At 36.2% G+C, this 17,248-nt stretch overlaps 1 pseudogene; it reads right to left on the bottom strand.

Annotated features, from left to right (window-relative positions):
- Positions 1–5,081: 5,081 nt before the first annotated feature.
- On the bottom strand, positions 5,082–6,025 carry LOC139706972 (olfactory receptor 4S2-like; annotated as a pseudogene).
- Between the last annotated feature and the right edge of the window lie 11,223 nt (positions 6,026–17,248).

The following is a 17,248-nucleotide window of genomic DNA, read 5'->3' as shown; positions in this document are numbered from 1 at the left end:
ATAAAACTGCTGCAAACCCTGGGCTCGGGGCCTCTCAGTGTCACCAGTTGCTGTGTGCGCACAGAGGATCGAGATAGCTCACAATAAACACCTCTTTACTGTTTACATCGATCTTGGTCTCTGGTGGTCTTTTGGGGGTCCCAAATTCGAGTATAACATTACAAAAGCAACAAATGTCAAAAGAGTCATCATCCCTGTGGTGGTAATGATTATCATGTGCAGGATCCTCATGTCAAGTCAGGCTAGCTTCAGCAAGGGGAACATGTCACAGAAGTCTTTCTGATGGGGGCCAGTCTCCATGAGCATCTGTTAGGAACTTGGACAGAACTGTGGGTTATAACAGTTGGTATGAAGACACAGGGGTTCCCTTGGGGGAAAAAATGGTTGAGGAAGTGTTATTCACCAATAATAGCTGGTTATTCACCATAGCTGGTATCCTGGTATTTGGGGGAAAGGGAATACCCAGACATTTGAGGGCTGTCAGATATTGTAAGCAACTTATTACAAATAAAAAGAGACCTACACAAAATCCTTCAGATGAGATGAAACCTGGTGAAGACCATATTAGGAATTGATATTTGGCATAAAACTTCCTCAGAGCATTCTGCGTGTGTGCAAGTTATTACTAATTTTATTTCTCCAATTTTTAAACTGATAAATGGAAGAAATCTTTAAAAAAATGTTTGTTTGCTTTTTTTTTTAATTACAGGAGCTCCTGCATTACCAACAAGAGAAAGTCAGAAGATAAGCCAATTTCAGAAATAAAATCAACCACAAGAGATTTGGAGGATTCAAACTTCCCATACTGATAATATTCAATGTATTTTTTTTTAAAAAAGTAAATCTTCATTTCTTCACTTCTCTGAACATGTATACAAAGACCTTGTTCAAATGATCTCTAAATCTCTTCTGGATCTTAAATTCTGAAACACATTTTTTCTTTCTAGACCCCAGACATAATTGACATCATAATATTTTATAATGGCAATTATAAGGGATCATGGTTTTGTAGTTGTGTCCTTCTTTAGGAAATTGTTATCTTGACTGAGAATCAGAAATGATACTGCTGGTTATTTGTGATGAGTCCTGCATCCTCACTTGTTGAAGTTTGCACATTAGAGAAACACACCAAGGCAAGCATATAAAGCAGGGTTTATTTAAAAAGGATAACACAGGCTTCTCCTGGGAGGGAGAAGGGGGCCATAGCTGGTATCCTGGTATCCCAAGAAGCAAGGGTTCTTTCCTTTTTATATGTCCTAGGCTTCCTTTGTTCTCCTATTTTCTTCCTCTTATCTTTCTCCTTCCTATGTACAGGACTAGGTCTAGGAAATGCTCCTTGGGATGACTGGTGGTATAAGGTGGGCTAAAGGGGAAAGGGCAGGATGGCGCAGCACAGGACACATTAATTAACAAACTAACAGCTCCCTGTAGGTAGGGGCAATTATTGGGACAGGTTACCTTAGAACAGGTTGAGCAAGGGCAGGCTCTTCATAAAAGAGGAGGAAGGGATCAGAAGGAATTAACATTTGAATCCCTCAGGGAACATTCTCCAACTTCATGGGGCTCACTGAAAACTGGCCAGACTCATCTGACCTGACTTGACTTACCTATCTATACTGACTGCCTGTCTAATTCTGGCTTCAGAATCAAATCTCATAGAAATAGGGAGGTCCTAAGCACTCACATTTTGAGATTTGTACTGCAGTAAATGTAACTAAACAATATGAAAAAAAATGTGCTTACTATATATTTTAATTCTTTAATAACAATGCTTTAAAGTTAAACAATGTAATGTTCTTATACCATTTACATTGAACTTATCAAAGTTATTATTTGGTGGCCAGGACATCTCAAATAGATGTCCTTAGTCTTCGTCTTTCCTATAATACAATGTCGTTATCACATTTAGTCACTATGTTATACAAATGGTCTCCTAAACTTTTTCCTCAAGTTCACTGAAATTCTGTGTCCCTTGACCTTATCCCAGAAGGATGTAAAAAAAATCACTTAATTTTTAAGTACAAGAGACAGAGAACTGATATTTTCTGTTGCTCTATCGCCTGTATCATTGTTCCCACTAAGAAACTAAATTGAATCTACTCAAAGTATTATTATCTGTGTGCAGCAGAAACAAAAGTGTTAGGGTAGCAAGGAGTGCAGAGCCACAATGTCATGGAGATTTCAATAATAGTATTTCTTCATAAAAAACACCCAGACATGGCCAGGTTGGTGGCACTTGCCTGTAATCCCAGCATCTCAGGAGGCTGAGGCATGAGAACTCCAAGTTCCAAGAAATCCTCAGCATCTTAGCAAGAGCTAAGGGCTGAGGATGTAGTTCAGTGATTAAGTTGCCCAAGTATTTGACACTACTCTCCTTAGATCTGCAGACTCAGAAACACTGTGTAAATGTCCACCCTAACACACATAGTTTCCACAAAAAGCATTGAATTCTCTTTCATGGGCCTCTGGGTAAGCTGGAGTTCAGCTGACCTAGGATGGGAATGGCTGGGTTTAATTTAAGACTTCATAGTGGGCCCAGTAATACTTCATGTACCTTTTTTTCCTCATGCATACAATAGCAGAGTTATCTTCATCTGCTGGTCAAATCAAATTCACAGCTGATCACCAAATATGAACTAAATATGTTAAAGCACTGAAATATTTAAGAAAATCTCATTCAGAAACCACAAAGTACTTCAATTCTGGAGACACCAAAAAATGTGATAAATATATTAGTTTTGTGGATATGTGCCACAGTCCGGCTGCAGCAAAATAACCGGGGGGTGACGAACAACTGTGTACATTGATACAGCAGGAGTGGGAGCCGTTTATTGTAGGACAGGAGCGGTATATACACATTCCACACAGCTTATCTAATTAACATAAGCTCGATACATCAGTCAACCAATAAGGAATCGCCACACTTAATGGCTTGATGGCATTACTTCACAAACCACTCCCTCTGGCAAAATGCCAGGCGCCATCCAGACTTGTTTACAGACTCTAACATTTCTCTGGCAAAATGCCAGGTGCCATCCTGACTTGTTTACAGACTCTAACAGATATGTTTATAAGAAAAATAGATGAAATGTGAAGGAACATGAAATCTGTTTATACAATCCATTGAGCACTGCTTAGAAATGTATTTACACTTATTTATGATATTCCAGGGAAAGAAGCATAACCATTAGAATTAGAAATGGGGAGAAATATTTCCATGTTTTTCATTACTAAAAAAACTATTTTTCTGGAAAATGAGAATTTTTGACTTTTATTTTTTTTCATTTAAAGTTTACAACAAGTCATAATTTCCCATTTCTTTACAGCAATAGTAGAACTATAGTATAACATAGCAGTCAATGCTATGATTGTGTATTAATGGAATAATAATTAATGGAAGTATGATCTTATTGGTCATACTTCTTCAAACTGGGGATAGTCCAAATTTTCTGATTCTAAGAATATCAAAATCATCAAATTCAAGTGCAAGTATTCAGATGTTCCATCAACTGTATGAAAACTACTAGAAACAATTACTCAAAACACACATATTTGTAAGACCCCTAATCCTAGCTTAATTGGATCAGAAAAAAATTGCAAAGTGATTTTAATCACCAGCCTAGTTTGGTAACTTGATCTAGGGGACATAGAGATCTATTGCCTACAAAGTTTAATATTGGATCATAACAGTAGATTTGTGTGGTTCTACAGCATGGTTTATAAATTTATTATAACTTCTAATCCAGATATCTTTGGACTTTTATCTTTGTTTTTAATTTCATGAGTACACCAACATCAGGTATCAGTCTTGTTTCTTAATATTGTATTTTTAAGTTGTTAATATACCTTTATTTTAATGTATTTATATGAGGTGTTGAGAATTGAACCCAGTTCCCCACTAATGCTAGGTAAGCACTCTACAGCTGAGCTACAACACTCAGGTATCCATGAGTGATAGTTCCACCCCTCTCTCAACCACTAATACAAATGCATGGAGAGGCAGTATGCACACTGGTGGATATTATAGTGAAGCAGAGAGACAATTGGAGATACACTAATCCACATATACACAAAAAAATCTCAGGTCATGGTTCATGTGAAAGACAAATCTATCATCAGGACACAAGAATTTAGCATTAAAAAAAAAAAACCATATTTTTCCAGTATAAGTCTTTCTAGAACCACAGGTGAAAATAGGGTAAGAAAGTCCAGTCAAAATAAATAAATAAATAGATGGATGGATAGACAGACAAGTGGATTCAGTAAAACTATTTGATTCAAACTTTGTAGGAACTAAGGTTTTCAAAACAAGCATTTCAGCAAATTATATTTACCCTGTTAATTGTGTCACAGTTGTCCACATTGTCATGTTTATCTCTGTTTTCATTGTTTTTTTAGTTTTATTAGGAGTCACTAAATGTTAAGAGATGTTGCTGGTTACAGACTATGGGTAAAGTATAGGTGGTTAGAAGAAGAACATTAATGAAATATTATAATTGATGAAATAACAGGTACATCTATTCAGTGTCTTTAGGATGTGAGAAAAGAAAATGAATTCTAATGCCAGAGAATATAAACCAATCTTTTGTCTTTAAGCTTATTTTTATTATTTTGATATGCTGTTCACACCTCTGCAACCACTCTAATATTACTGGAATGAAATGCGATTGTGTTTTGTAGGACTGCTATCAAAATGCATTAGCTAAATTGTCATGTTTTCCAGATATCTATTCAAAACTTAAGTACCTATTAATTGCTTAATACATACCAGAAAAGTTCTTAACCCTATAAACAACCTCAAGTATTTCAGGGTAGGTTTTAAAATCAAATAAAGAAAATAGCAAAGATAAAAATGAGGATAAGATAATGATGCTGAAATTCTGTGCTTAGTAAGATTTCTTTAATCTTGATATTTTAGATTAAGAAATAACAAAATTAATGTTAAGCAATGATGAGTGATAGTTAGTTTTTAACAATATGTTTTTCTGTCATTTGTTTCTCCTAGAAATCTAATCATGTCATTATTTAGTTTATTGTGAACTGTACATAAGCAAGAGTGACAAAATTTAAGATCATTCAGTTTAAATTATTACACCCACCCATTTGCCACTGGTCCAAAATACCTTATTGCCCCACAGTTTCTTCACAATATTCTTTACTTCTGCATTTATGGTTATATCAATCATAGGATTTAGCATAGGAGTGATAATGGTGTAAAATATAGCCACTGTCTTATCCTCTGAGAAGGTAACATTAAAGCACATGTATGTGAACACACAGGGACCAAAAAGGATGATGACCACTGGAATGTGGGCTCCACAGGTGGGACAGAGCTTTGCACCTTCCATCTGCTGACTGCTTTCTCAGAGACATCAGGTTGAAACTATAGGTAATGAGCAAAAATATAAAACTCCCCAGAGTGTTGGTACCACTGTTGGCTGTCACAATGACACCAGTAAGTTAGGTGTCTGTGCAGGCAAATTTGAGCACAGGGCAGACATCATAAAAGTAATGATCGATCTCATTGTGTCCACAAAAGACTAGATGGACTACCAGAGCCACTTGGATAACAGAATGAGAGAATCCATTTACCTGGGTCCCCAACAATATTTCACTGCACCTCTCCCTGTCCATGATGGTCATATAATGTTACAGATGGCCCCAGAATGATAACAAACCATTATTATAAGGATGAAGATTCTGGTGCCACCAAAGAAATATACCCCAAGGAATTGCAGCATGCACCAGACAAAAGAGATTGTTTTGTTCTTTGCTAACATGTCAACAATCATCTTCGGTGCTGTGACAGAAGAGGAGACAAATGCCCATCAATGACAAGAAGTTGAGGAAGAAATACATGGGTGTTTTCAACAGATTCCCCATGAAAATGGTCAGCATTTTGAGGAAAATTCCCAGAAGAATGACTGTAGAAGAACGAGAACACCCCAAAACAGACTTCTTCAACCTTTGGGTTCTGAAAAAGGCCCTAGAAAATGAGTCCAGTTACACTGTCTAATTTTTCCATGGAATGCATCCAGCAGGTCAACTTCTCAAAATAATTATATCATCTGGAAAAAAAAAAAAAAAACAGAAAGACAATCAGCATTTATTTCTAACTCAGAATAAGTGAATGATCTATCACAGTAGTTGTTGAAAATGGAAGAATCAGTACTGACTACTGACTGGAATGCATCCCTAGACTAGTTAAAGTGCATCTATTCTGATCATTTTTCCTCTATAATATATCCAATTTATTCACATCAAATGAGAAAACAAAGTCTACAGAAATAATTTACATCAAAGTGTTAGCAAAATCACATATCTTATCAAGAGTGTATCTTGGATATTTATGTTAATATTATTTGTTTTATATATATATATATATATATATAAATTCTCTAAGTTCTCTTTCTATAAAAAATGAAATCAACATTGAGAAGAAAACTGTGGATATGTTGTTAACTGTATATCTGATAAATTGCCCTTACTTAGATCACAGAAGTAAAAACATGTGGTTAGGATGGCCTTAGTCCTGAGCCTAAGCAACTCCATTTTAAAAACTCCAGTTTGAAACCTGCAGTTTCCCCAGGCACACCCACAGAGCCCTCCAGTATGGCCACAAACAAGTTACTTCCCCTCATCCTGATAACAGAGTGAAGTCCCTGGCAGGCTGTTCTCGCCTGATAGAGGAAAAGGCAAGAAGTTCAGGGTGGAGACCATCAGATTAGATATTTTTGACCCCATGGTAAATGATGTCACTGAGAAGTTCAGTGGTAGCTGATAAGGATTGAAAGGGGGATCAAATGTCCAAAAAATGTAGTATAAATAATAGAGCAAATAAACAGGTTTTCAGCCAGCCGAAACAAGGATGCAGTCGAGCTGGGTGGGAGCCTGATGTGGACCTGACATCCCATCACTTGTCATCATTTCCTGAGCCTCTGTGTGATCCTCACTGCTCTTAAACTCTACCACCTCATCTGGACCTTGATGAGAGCCACAGCTTCTCCTTATGACCCTCTCCTCAACCGGTCGTCCACTCCACTCCAGGAAAAGCCTGCCTTGGTTCCAGACCTGGTCACCATGGTCTGAGTGAATTTGCATCTGCTGGACAGAAAGCCTAAGGCTTAAGACCATTGAACTTAGCATGCAGAGGGAATGTCTATCATTAGCCTGTCATGACTAAGTGTGTTTTGCAGTGCTTAGAATTAATCTAGAATTGTTTGCTGTGAATTTAATTAATCTAGAATTGTTTGCTATGATTTGATGATGTCTATTGCAGTGCCTAGCATTAAGGATTGTCGTATTCTTGATTAAGAACCTATAGAGTGAAATTGTATTGAGTAATTTGAGTGAATAAAACATTGATAGGTGCAGAATTGAGTGGACATTCTTTATTTCTCCCCACGACTGCATATGTCACAATTTTACCCCCTCGCGACACATATCCACATGGTCCCTTCTGAATACTGCCATGCCTGTATTCAGGGGTCCTTGATATGTCGATACTGGGTGACTTCTGCAGGGTCCTTCAGATATTTCTGCAGATGAACTTATGGCTCCTGTTTGAGCTCCAGCTCCTACAGTGAAGAGGTGCTGGAATGTGTGGTAGGGAAAAGAGGACAGTTACACAATCCTGACTCTGAAATCATGGTGCTGTAAACTGGGTGAGTCACTTACCACCAGGGAGACTTTGTTATCTAATTTGTGAAAGAACAGACTGTGAACTTCACAATCACCGTATAGACAGTAAATTCTACCTTGATACTGAGTTCCTCTTGTAGGATAAGAATAAAGGAAGAAAATAAAGAGAAAAGAAGAAATAAAAGGAATTTGTGGAGACAAGGACTCCCTGTTCAATTTGAAAGGGGTGAAATGGAGTCTCAGAATATTTCTCAACTTTCAAACTCAGAGTCATGGAGGATTCCCCAGGATTCACTATGGCTAAGTATTTTAAACATTTGTTTAGTAATTGAAAAATGAAGCAAAAGCAAGAACAAAACAAAACATACAAAGGAAAGATTGCATTGTAGTGTACATCTCTCATGTATCCTTCAAGTTCATTAAGTCTCCTTCTAGAATATCTGAGTTCTCTCAATCTTGTGTGAACTTAATATTTCAGGAAGAGATTATTCTTTAGTTACAATTATTATGGGTTTGGAAAATGTTTGGTGTTTCATTTAAAATGGATTTAATTTGGGGCTGGGGATATGGCTCAAGCAGTAGCACGCTCTCCTGGCATGCGTGCGGCCCAGGGTTCAATCCTCAGCACCACATACAAATAAAGATGTTGTGTCCGCTGAAAACTAAAAATAAATATTAAAATTTCTCTCCCTTTAAAAAAATAAAATAAAATGGATTTAATTTAATTTAAATGGATTTTTTGTGTTGGAATTTTAGACACACTAGTGAGGCCACTTTGATATTGGGGTAGAAAAGGGCATATGGGACTTAAAAACAGCACGCTACCAGTACACAGCCACATCAATGTTGATTGAAGCACAATTCACAATAGTTAAATTATGGAACCAACTTAGATACTCTTCAGTAGATGAATGGATAAATAAAATATGGAATATATACACAATAGAATATTACTCAGCATTCAGCATTGAAAGAGAATTAATTCATTGTGGGAGGCCATCCTCACACGTGATTTGAGTTACTCCGTGTCTGGGTGAGAGGGGCTTAGACACAGCTGTGTCAGACCTTTCCCCACCCTTTTCCAGGTCCGAGGGCTTGTCCATGCAGAGGTGTGTCTGGCCACTCCCCAGAGGACCCAATCGTCGGCTCTGACCTTTGGATTCTGCCCCCCTTAACCCTCATTGGATGGGATTTTCCCTGGAATTTTTTGTTCCCCAATAAAAGTCCATTCCCTGGCGTGCTCTCTCTCTCTCTCTCTCTCTCTCTCTCTCTCTCTCTCTCTCTCTCTCTCTCTCCCTCTCTCTCTCTCTCCCTCTCTCTTTCTTTCTCTTGTCTCTTCTGTAAACCTCACTACCGCATTAGGTGGCTGGAGGTGGGAGCTAGGAGAAGCAGTACTGGAGCTGGTTTTAAAGGTAATTAGAGTCTTGTAGAGTCTTGTCTCTTTAATTTAAAACTCCCTAGCATTTACTCATTAATTGAACCTTCTTTAATGAAGCCAGCACTGGTCGCATGGCAGAATTCATGGCATTTGCAGGTAAATGGATAGAGCTGGAGAATATAATGCTAAGTGAAGTAAGCCAGTCCCTAAAACCAAATGCGGAATGTTTTCTCTGATATAAGGATGCTGATTCATAATGGGGATGGGGAGAAGCATGGAAGGAATAGACAAACTTTAGGTAGGGCAAAGGGGAGGGAGGGGGAAGGAAGGGAATGGTGGTAGGAAAGATGGTGGAATGAGATGGACATCATTACACTAAGTACATGTATGAAAACATGACTCATTTTGTGTGCAACCAGAGACATGAAAAATTACACTCTATTTGTGTAATATGAATTGAATTGCATTCTGCTGTCATATATAACAAATTAGAATAAATAAAATTTAAAAATAAAGAGAAGGGCATATGGGGTTATTTTCATGAAAGAGATTTGTTAGTTTCTTCATGAAGTTAAAGCCATGAGCATAAATGATTCCTGTCATTATCCCATGCCTCTGTATTACTGTAATAATCCCATCCCTTCAACACCTGTTAGTTCATTGCTTCCCACTGCTGTTGAACCTGGTGCTCTCAGGTACCCTTTCTGCAACACTATTGTCCCCGGGATTTTCTGCTTTTGGACAGTTACAGGTTTTGTCAGGACTATATGTTAGAGTTGCTAATCATCAAAGTCCACCTTCTCTTGTGCATCACACACTAATGATAATTATAATGGTAATAACATAATAGCAATACTATAATTCAGATTCAGAGTCAGACACATGTCCCTGCTTTTACACAGTCCTTCCTCTGTTGCTTTTGTGCTGATTTTAGCAAAAGTATTATTCTCCACTGAAAAGCACTTCAGTATAAGAGAACTCAAATCATAGGATATTTCAACATTTATGTGGCTTGACTGCTTTAGAATAAAATGAGCATCTACACACTTTTTCACTCCTCTTGTGTTCATACCACAAAATTACAGAAATCTTCTAGCACCTCAAATTAAAACCTACCTGAAAGGAATCCACTTTCCCATTTCTGATCATTTATAGTAGAATATATCATCTAAATTTGTTTTGCAATAATTGGCATCTTTTTTTTTTGCTTTTTTAAAATTAATTAATTAATTTATATATATGACAATGGAATGCCTTACAAATCATATTACATATATACAGCACATTTTTTCATATCTTTGGTTGTATACAAGGTATATTCACAACAATTCAGGTCTTCATACATGTACTTTGTATGATAATGTCCATCACATTCCACCATCATTTCTAACCCCATGCTTCTTCCCTTCCCTTCCCTATCTAAAGTTCATCTACTCCTCCCATGTTCCTCCTCCCTACCACACTATGAATCAGCCTCCATAGATCAAGAACCTAGGAATAAAATCAGAGACTCTGCCCCTAATAGAAGAAAAAAGTAGGCCCTAATCTCTATCATGTGGGATTAGGTCTCAACTTCCTTAATAAGACCCCTTTGGCACAAGAATTGAAATCAAGAATTAATAAATGGGATGGACTCAAATTAAAAAGTTTTTTTCTCAGCAAAAGAAACAATTTGTGAGTTGCATAGAGAGTCTACATCTTGGAAGCAAATCTTTTCCCCTCACACATCAGATACAGCACTAATCTCTAGGATATATAAAGAACTCAAAAAGGTAAGTACCAAAAAACCAAATAACTCAATCAATAAATGGGCCAAGGACATGAACAGACACTTCTCAGAAGATGATACACAATTAACAAATATATGAATAAATGTTCATCATGGCTAGTAATTAGAGAAATGCAAATCAAAACTACTTTCATCTCATGCCAGTCAGAATGAGAGCTATTATGAATACAAACAACAGTAACTGTGGTGAGGATATGGGGGGAAAGGTACACTCATAAGGCTGGTGGGACTGCAAATTGGTGCAGCTGTTGAGAGCCACAGCCGAAGGGGCCCCAGCAAACTTCCAGCTGATTGGCTCACCATGGCCCCAGCAAACTTCCAGCTGCCAGCTGATTGGTTCCTCTGTGGTGATGCTCATTGGGCTGTTTCCCCGCCCTTTCAGACCATGGAGCTGCTCATTGGGGGACTCTTTTGGCTCCGCCCATGCAGCCCAGCCAATAGGCCTCAAAAGCGGGAGGAGAGGGGTTGAGAGGCTCGCCAGGAAGCCGGTGGTGGCAGTTGGGCTCTGAGGGAATTCCTGAAGAGCTCGTGTGGTGCGGCATGTGTGTTCTAAAAATAAAGTTCATTTCTGCTTGACAAGTGCCTAGTGAAGTGTGCCCAGCCAGACTGCGGCATGGAGCCAATATGGAAAACAGTATAGAGATTTCTTAGAAAATCTTGAATGAAACTACCATTTGACCCAATTATCCCTCTCTTTAATCTATACCCAAAGGACTTAAAAACAGCATACTAGAGGGACACAGCCACATCAATGTTTATAGCAGCACAATTCACAATAGCTAAACTGTGGAACCAACCTAGATGTCCTTCAATAGATGAGATTTAAAAAAAAGTGGCATATATACACAATGGAATATTACTCATTAAAGAGAAAAAAAATCATGGCATTTGCAGGTAAATGGATGGGGTTAAAGATAATGCTAAGTGAAGTCAGCCAATCCCCCCAAAAAACAAATGCCAAATGTTTTTTCTGATTGACATCTTTTTATTATACTTGTACTGCCCTTCCTCAGAGTTCTGTCTAGATGCACTTTATCATGTTATCATCCTAATGTTCTATTCTATAATTTCTTGGAATAGTGTGTTGCAGTTATAATACAAGTATTTAAAACACAGTCATTGCACTAATTCCTATGCCATCAAACAATCCATATTTGTTAGAAAAAAAAAGAAATTTCACCAGTATTTTGCAGGGCTTGAGATTTTCTTTATTTTCTTGTTTCTTCCTAGTATAATTTTGTTGCTAATGTCCAAAGTGAAATAAGTTATGCTTGAGATATTGATTTGTGAATAATCAGTACCTAAGTATATCTGATTCTCTAAACACAAAGGTTCTAGACATCAGCCTTCCTAGTTCCGTCACCTAATGAAATCTGCCTTTCTATGGAAGCTTTGGCAAGGAATGCTCTTTTCTCTACTTACAGGGTATATTTAAAAGTAATGATGCAATATCATAATGACCTTAGGGAGAGTTTTATCTCAAAGACTTTCATCATAATAAAAATCAAATCACCAATCCAACAATGAGATTTAATGTAGAAGTTTATTTTGAAATTTTTTAAATTAAAAAATATCTTTGCTTTATTTTAAAACTAATTGATTCTAACATTTAGGACTATACCTAATTCAAAACAAGTCATCAAACACAAATTATTTTATTATTACATACTTTGCTCCTTTAATTAACAACCTCAGATATACACACTTAATAGTAATTTCATAAAATAATATTTAAATCTGTTTTTATTTCATTAATAAACATTTAGTTGTATTCTTTTGAAATTTTTATTTGAACACAATTGTGTGGGTTCCATTGTGTTATTGGAGTTCACTGTTTTTCTACTTAATTGGGTATATAGCAGTCTCTGTAGAATGAGGTCAGTTTCATTTATGACATTTGCCTGAACTGAACTATAGTGTGGCCTATGATTATTTTAGTTTTTAATTAAAAGCCATAATTAATATTGACTTTTGACCACCAATAGTATTGCCTTTTAATTTCCTATTCCTATTATTTTATTCACTTCATGCTTACATATTTATTTTCTTTCCCCATAATGTCCATCTCACATTCTTCCTTAAAAAGAAAATCAAGGATATATTGTTAATATTTTCATTATCTTGGATTAGCTGAAGAAATTTCTTTTAAAAAAAGAGAGGAAGAAGAAAACAAGGGGTGGTTTCTTGGCTTGTACAAACTTTCAAAATGATGTAATTCATAGGGTCCAAGAGCTCTATGAGTCAATGGAATCTCAACAGTCCATTTGGATATATACTCCCAATGGTTCTTATGTCCATCACACAGGGGCCCAACTGATCAAATTTGGAAAACTATTAAATAAATATACATATTGTCAATTTGATACATGTTATTAACAGTACTCTTTCCTGTGTTCCTTTGCAGTTTATTATTGAATTTAAGGGCTATGCATGATATGGTAGTTGTGATGTCCCAGCAAAATGGCAGCTGTCAGATTCCAGATTCATGAGTCTCACAGAGTGGAATATACGATAATACTCAAGTTTCCATCAGACTTCATAAACATAGGTCATTCACAAAAGTTACTGTGCTAATCCCCGTTGGAAGACCTCAGGGAGTCTCCTCTTGATTACTATGAGGGACATGACAAAGGTGCATGAGAACTCATGCTCCCCAATTCTGCAGATAGCAAGTCTGATCAACAACAGCATTTTGTTTCATAGAGATATGATGACAATACCAACTGCCAGCCTTGCAGTGTTATGGCCATGGCAGATGTCACTTAATGTGTAGCCTGCACTGATGAAAATAGTTACATCCCTTTTCATTTAAAAGTTGAAGAAATTATCTTCCCTTCAATTGTTTCTTCCTTGGACACATAAAAAGAGATGGACTTAACATTGGCCGTGCATGAGGAGATTCCCTTTCATCCCTCCTTCGTTGATTAATTTTTAGGTGAAGGTTAAGAAAAGATAAATATGACACATATCCAAACAGACGAAGGTCTTCATTCTTTGGGGAGAAACAAGACTATAAATTTCTCACAATAAATTGAATTTTGGAGTCAATAATTTTCCATATATGCAAAAAGAGCATGGTTATTATAAATAAGTATCAGAACTGGGCATTGTGGCTCATACCTGTAATCCCAACAACTTTGGAGGCTGAGGCAGGAGGATTTCAATTTTGAGACAGGCCTCGACAATTTAGTAAGGACTTAAAAATTTGAGAAAGACATTGCCTCAAAATTTTAAAAAGGATTTTTGATGTACCTCAGTGGTGGCAAAGCACTCCTGGGTTAAGTCTGATATATGTATATATCTTCTCTAGCCACTGCAGCTATAGACTTCTTAGTTCATCTTCACTTACGTGAACTGGATAAACCCTCCAGGAGGTATTTTTTTCCAGATCAATATCTAAGCATCTAAGCTGGAACATACTTGAGCTGTTATTATTGTACCAAATTATAATTAACTTATAATAATTAATAAAAATTCATTTTTAATTATTAAGAATTAATGGGAGTGATATAATTACATTGCATTGCATTTTTTAGAAGCAATAGTTGTTAAATGAAAGAGTTAAAATATACAACATGTACATTTTTTGATATTGTATATTTTTTTATTGCAATGAAAACTTCCAAATCAGAGTGGTTAGGGCATATCAGTTACAATATCTCTTTCCTAAATCAGTAAATAACTACAGTTTTCATACTCTGCTCTGATAACAGTACTACAATGATTATTCTGTGTGGAATCATGAAGGACAGAATATTACACACTGTCAATTTTGATTGCACCCTGGGGACAATCTGATCCACTTCCAATGTGCACAGTTGCAGAGACATAAAGAAACAAAAAGAGAGGGGCTGGGGTCTTCAGTCTTCAAGCATTGCAACTTGGATGACCCACACTACTCCTCATAACAAACTTTCTGCTCAAGGTGACCACAGAGTGAAGGGTGCTACAGATGACTGCATAGAGGTCATAGCTAGGGATACCAGGGTGGAAATCTTAGCGGGACCAAAGAAGAGGACATAAATCTATGTATTATGGAGCCATTGTAGGAGATGATGTTCTGCTGGGTTATAATCTATTGAGAGGGGCAGCATAGAGATAAAGCAAACATTCATGAAGGAGGAAAGAGTTGATGTTCTGATTTTCATAACATTATGTTTTTTCCTTTCTGTAAAGCACAATACAAGACAATTAAAAAGCAAACCACATATTTGGCGAAAATATTAGCAAAAAAAATCTAAATAAATCACTCTTATCCAAAATACACAAAGAATACTTAAAACTAAGCTTAGGTAACCTTATGAAGCTTCTCAATGTATGTCATTGGAAAATGAAAATTAAAACAAAACTGAGATACTACTGGACACCTAACAAAATGTCCAAATCCAGAACAGGCAATACTAAAATCAGTGAAGGTGTATAGAAAGAGAAACTCTCAGTCATTGCCACTAGAAAAATGGCATTGCTGCATTGAATGATTGGCAGTTCCAGTTCATTACAGTACCCTTACTATAAGATTCAGTAATTACACCCCTTTGTAGTCACACAACAAGCTGCAAACTTATGTCTACACAATCCTGTGCATAGATACTTGTATTTTTTTTCATAGTTGCCAAAATTTAAAGAAATCAAGAGGTCTTTCAGACGATAGATAAATATCACAAAAAACAGATAATCTATAGTATATCTAGATTTCATATAAAGTGCATGGACTATTATTCACTATTAAAAAGGAATAACCAATGAAGCCATAAAAAAAAAAAAAAAAAAACAGGAAATTTTTAGGCACCTACTAGTAAGAGGAACCAGTATGGAAAGATTACTATTGCATTACTTTAAGTATATGCCCATTCTAGAAAATGTAAAACTTTAATCTACATATTACTATAAATATGTATCCATGCCATTATGTTAGTCAAAAACGACAGAATGTACAAGAAGAGTGAAGCCTATTGTAAACTGATTTCCCTAAAAATAATATGTCCATGTAGTTTCATCAGTTATAACAACTGCATCACCCTGGCAGGGAATGGAAATTATGAGGAAATGTTGTGAGGATTTGGGCAGGTGCTATGAGAAAGCTCTGTAACTTTTTCTCAGTTTTAAATTAAAGCTTGTATTTTAAATCTCTGCTTTTTATTGAATGTAAGTTTGATCTTAGTTAAAAATTATTTTTCAAATTAATTTATTACTCTAATCTTAAGATATAGTTTTATAGTTTCTATAATTTTTATAGAAAAAGTTGGAAGACACTGCCACTGAGAACTCAATTTCCATGAGGGTAAGATATAGAAATATTTTGTGAAATATTTGTACATAATAATATCTTTGAATACATGTTAGACATTACAAAATTTAAAAGCTTTTCCATCTGAAAAGAATGTTTTTTAGTAAAGTAAGTATCATTACCCATGGAGTAGAAGAAATCCTAGAAAATTTGGTGTCTAAGAAGAGATTTGTTTCCAGAATACATACAAAAAAAAGAAAGAAAGAAACAAAAAATCTTAATATTGAGAAGTAAAATAAGCCAATTAAAAATAGGAAAAGTATACAAATAAGCATGTCTTCAAAAAAGTTATATAAATGTCCCAAAACACCTGAAAATGTTTTTAACACCTTTAACCTTTTAAGAAATGCCAACCAAAGCCACAATGAGATGTCACAGCACACCCACCCCAGAATCATAGCAGACAGAAAATATCAAGTAGCAGCCATGGTGTGGAGCAACTGGGGTCCTCAGACATTGCCATGGAAACATAGAACTGGATGTCCACTCTGAAAAACAGTTTGATATTTCCTCAACAGTTTGATATTTCCACATATGTAGTCATAGTATGAACAGTAGAACATCATCTCCTACAATGGCTGCAGAGGCCAGAGATTTATGTCCTCTTCTTTGGTGCCACCAAGATTTCCACTCTGATGTCCCTGGTTGTGACCACTATGACATATGTTGAGTAAAAAAAAAAAGTTTGATATTTCCACATATTTAGTCCTGGTATGACCTGGCAATTGCATTTTTAGGGGAACACCCAAGAGAAATGAACATACCTTTTGCACAAAAACTTACACACCATGCTCCCAGCAGCATTAATCAAAATAATGAATAATGAATATAGAAACCATAAATCAACCAACTGATACATGGAGTATTATTTGACAATAAAAGGATATCAATACAGATAACATGCATGAAAAGTTTAAGTAAATGATGATTAAAGAAGTGTGTTACAAAAGGCCATATGTTGTATGATTGTTTTTTTGGTAAACATCTAGAAGACAAACATACAGTGAGGGAGATATTAGAATTTGCTGACGGCTGAGCAAGATGCTGCATGTGAGGAATGAATGGTCCTTGCTAACACTATGAGTTTCTCTTTGCAGGAGAATAATGTTCTAAACTTAGATGATGTTGACAGTTGCACAACCCCGTGATGTAA

Source organism: Marmota flaviventris, chromosome 9 (genome assembly GCF_047511675.1).
Source record: "Marmota flaviventris isolate mMarFla1 chromosome 9, mMarFla1.hap1, whole genome shotgun sequence".
In the NCBI taxonomy this organism is placed as follows: domain Eukaryota; kingdom Metazoa; phylum Chordata; class Mammalia; order Rodentia; family Sciuridae; genus Marmota; species Marmota flaviventris.
This window is presented reverse-complemented; position numbering and strand designations above follow the sequence as displayed.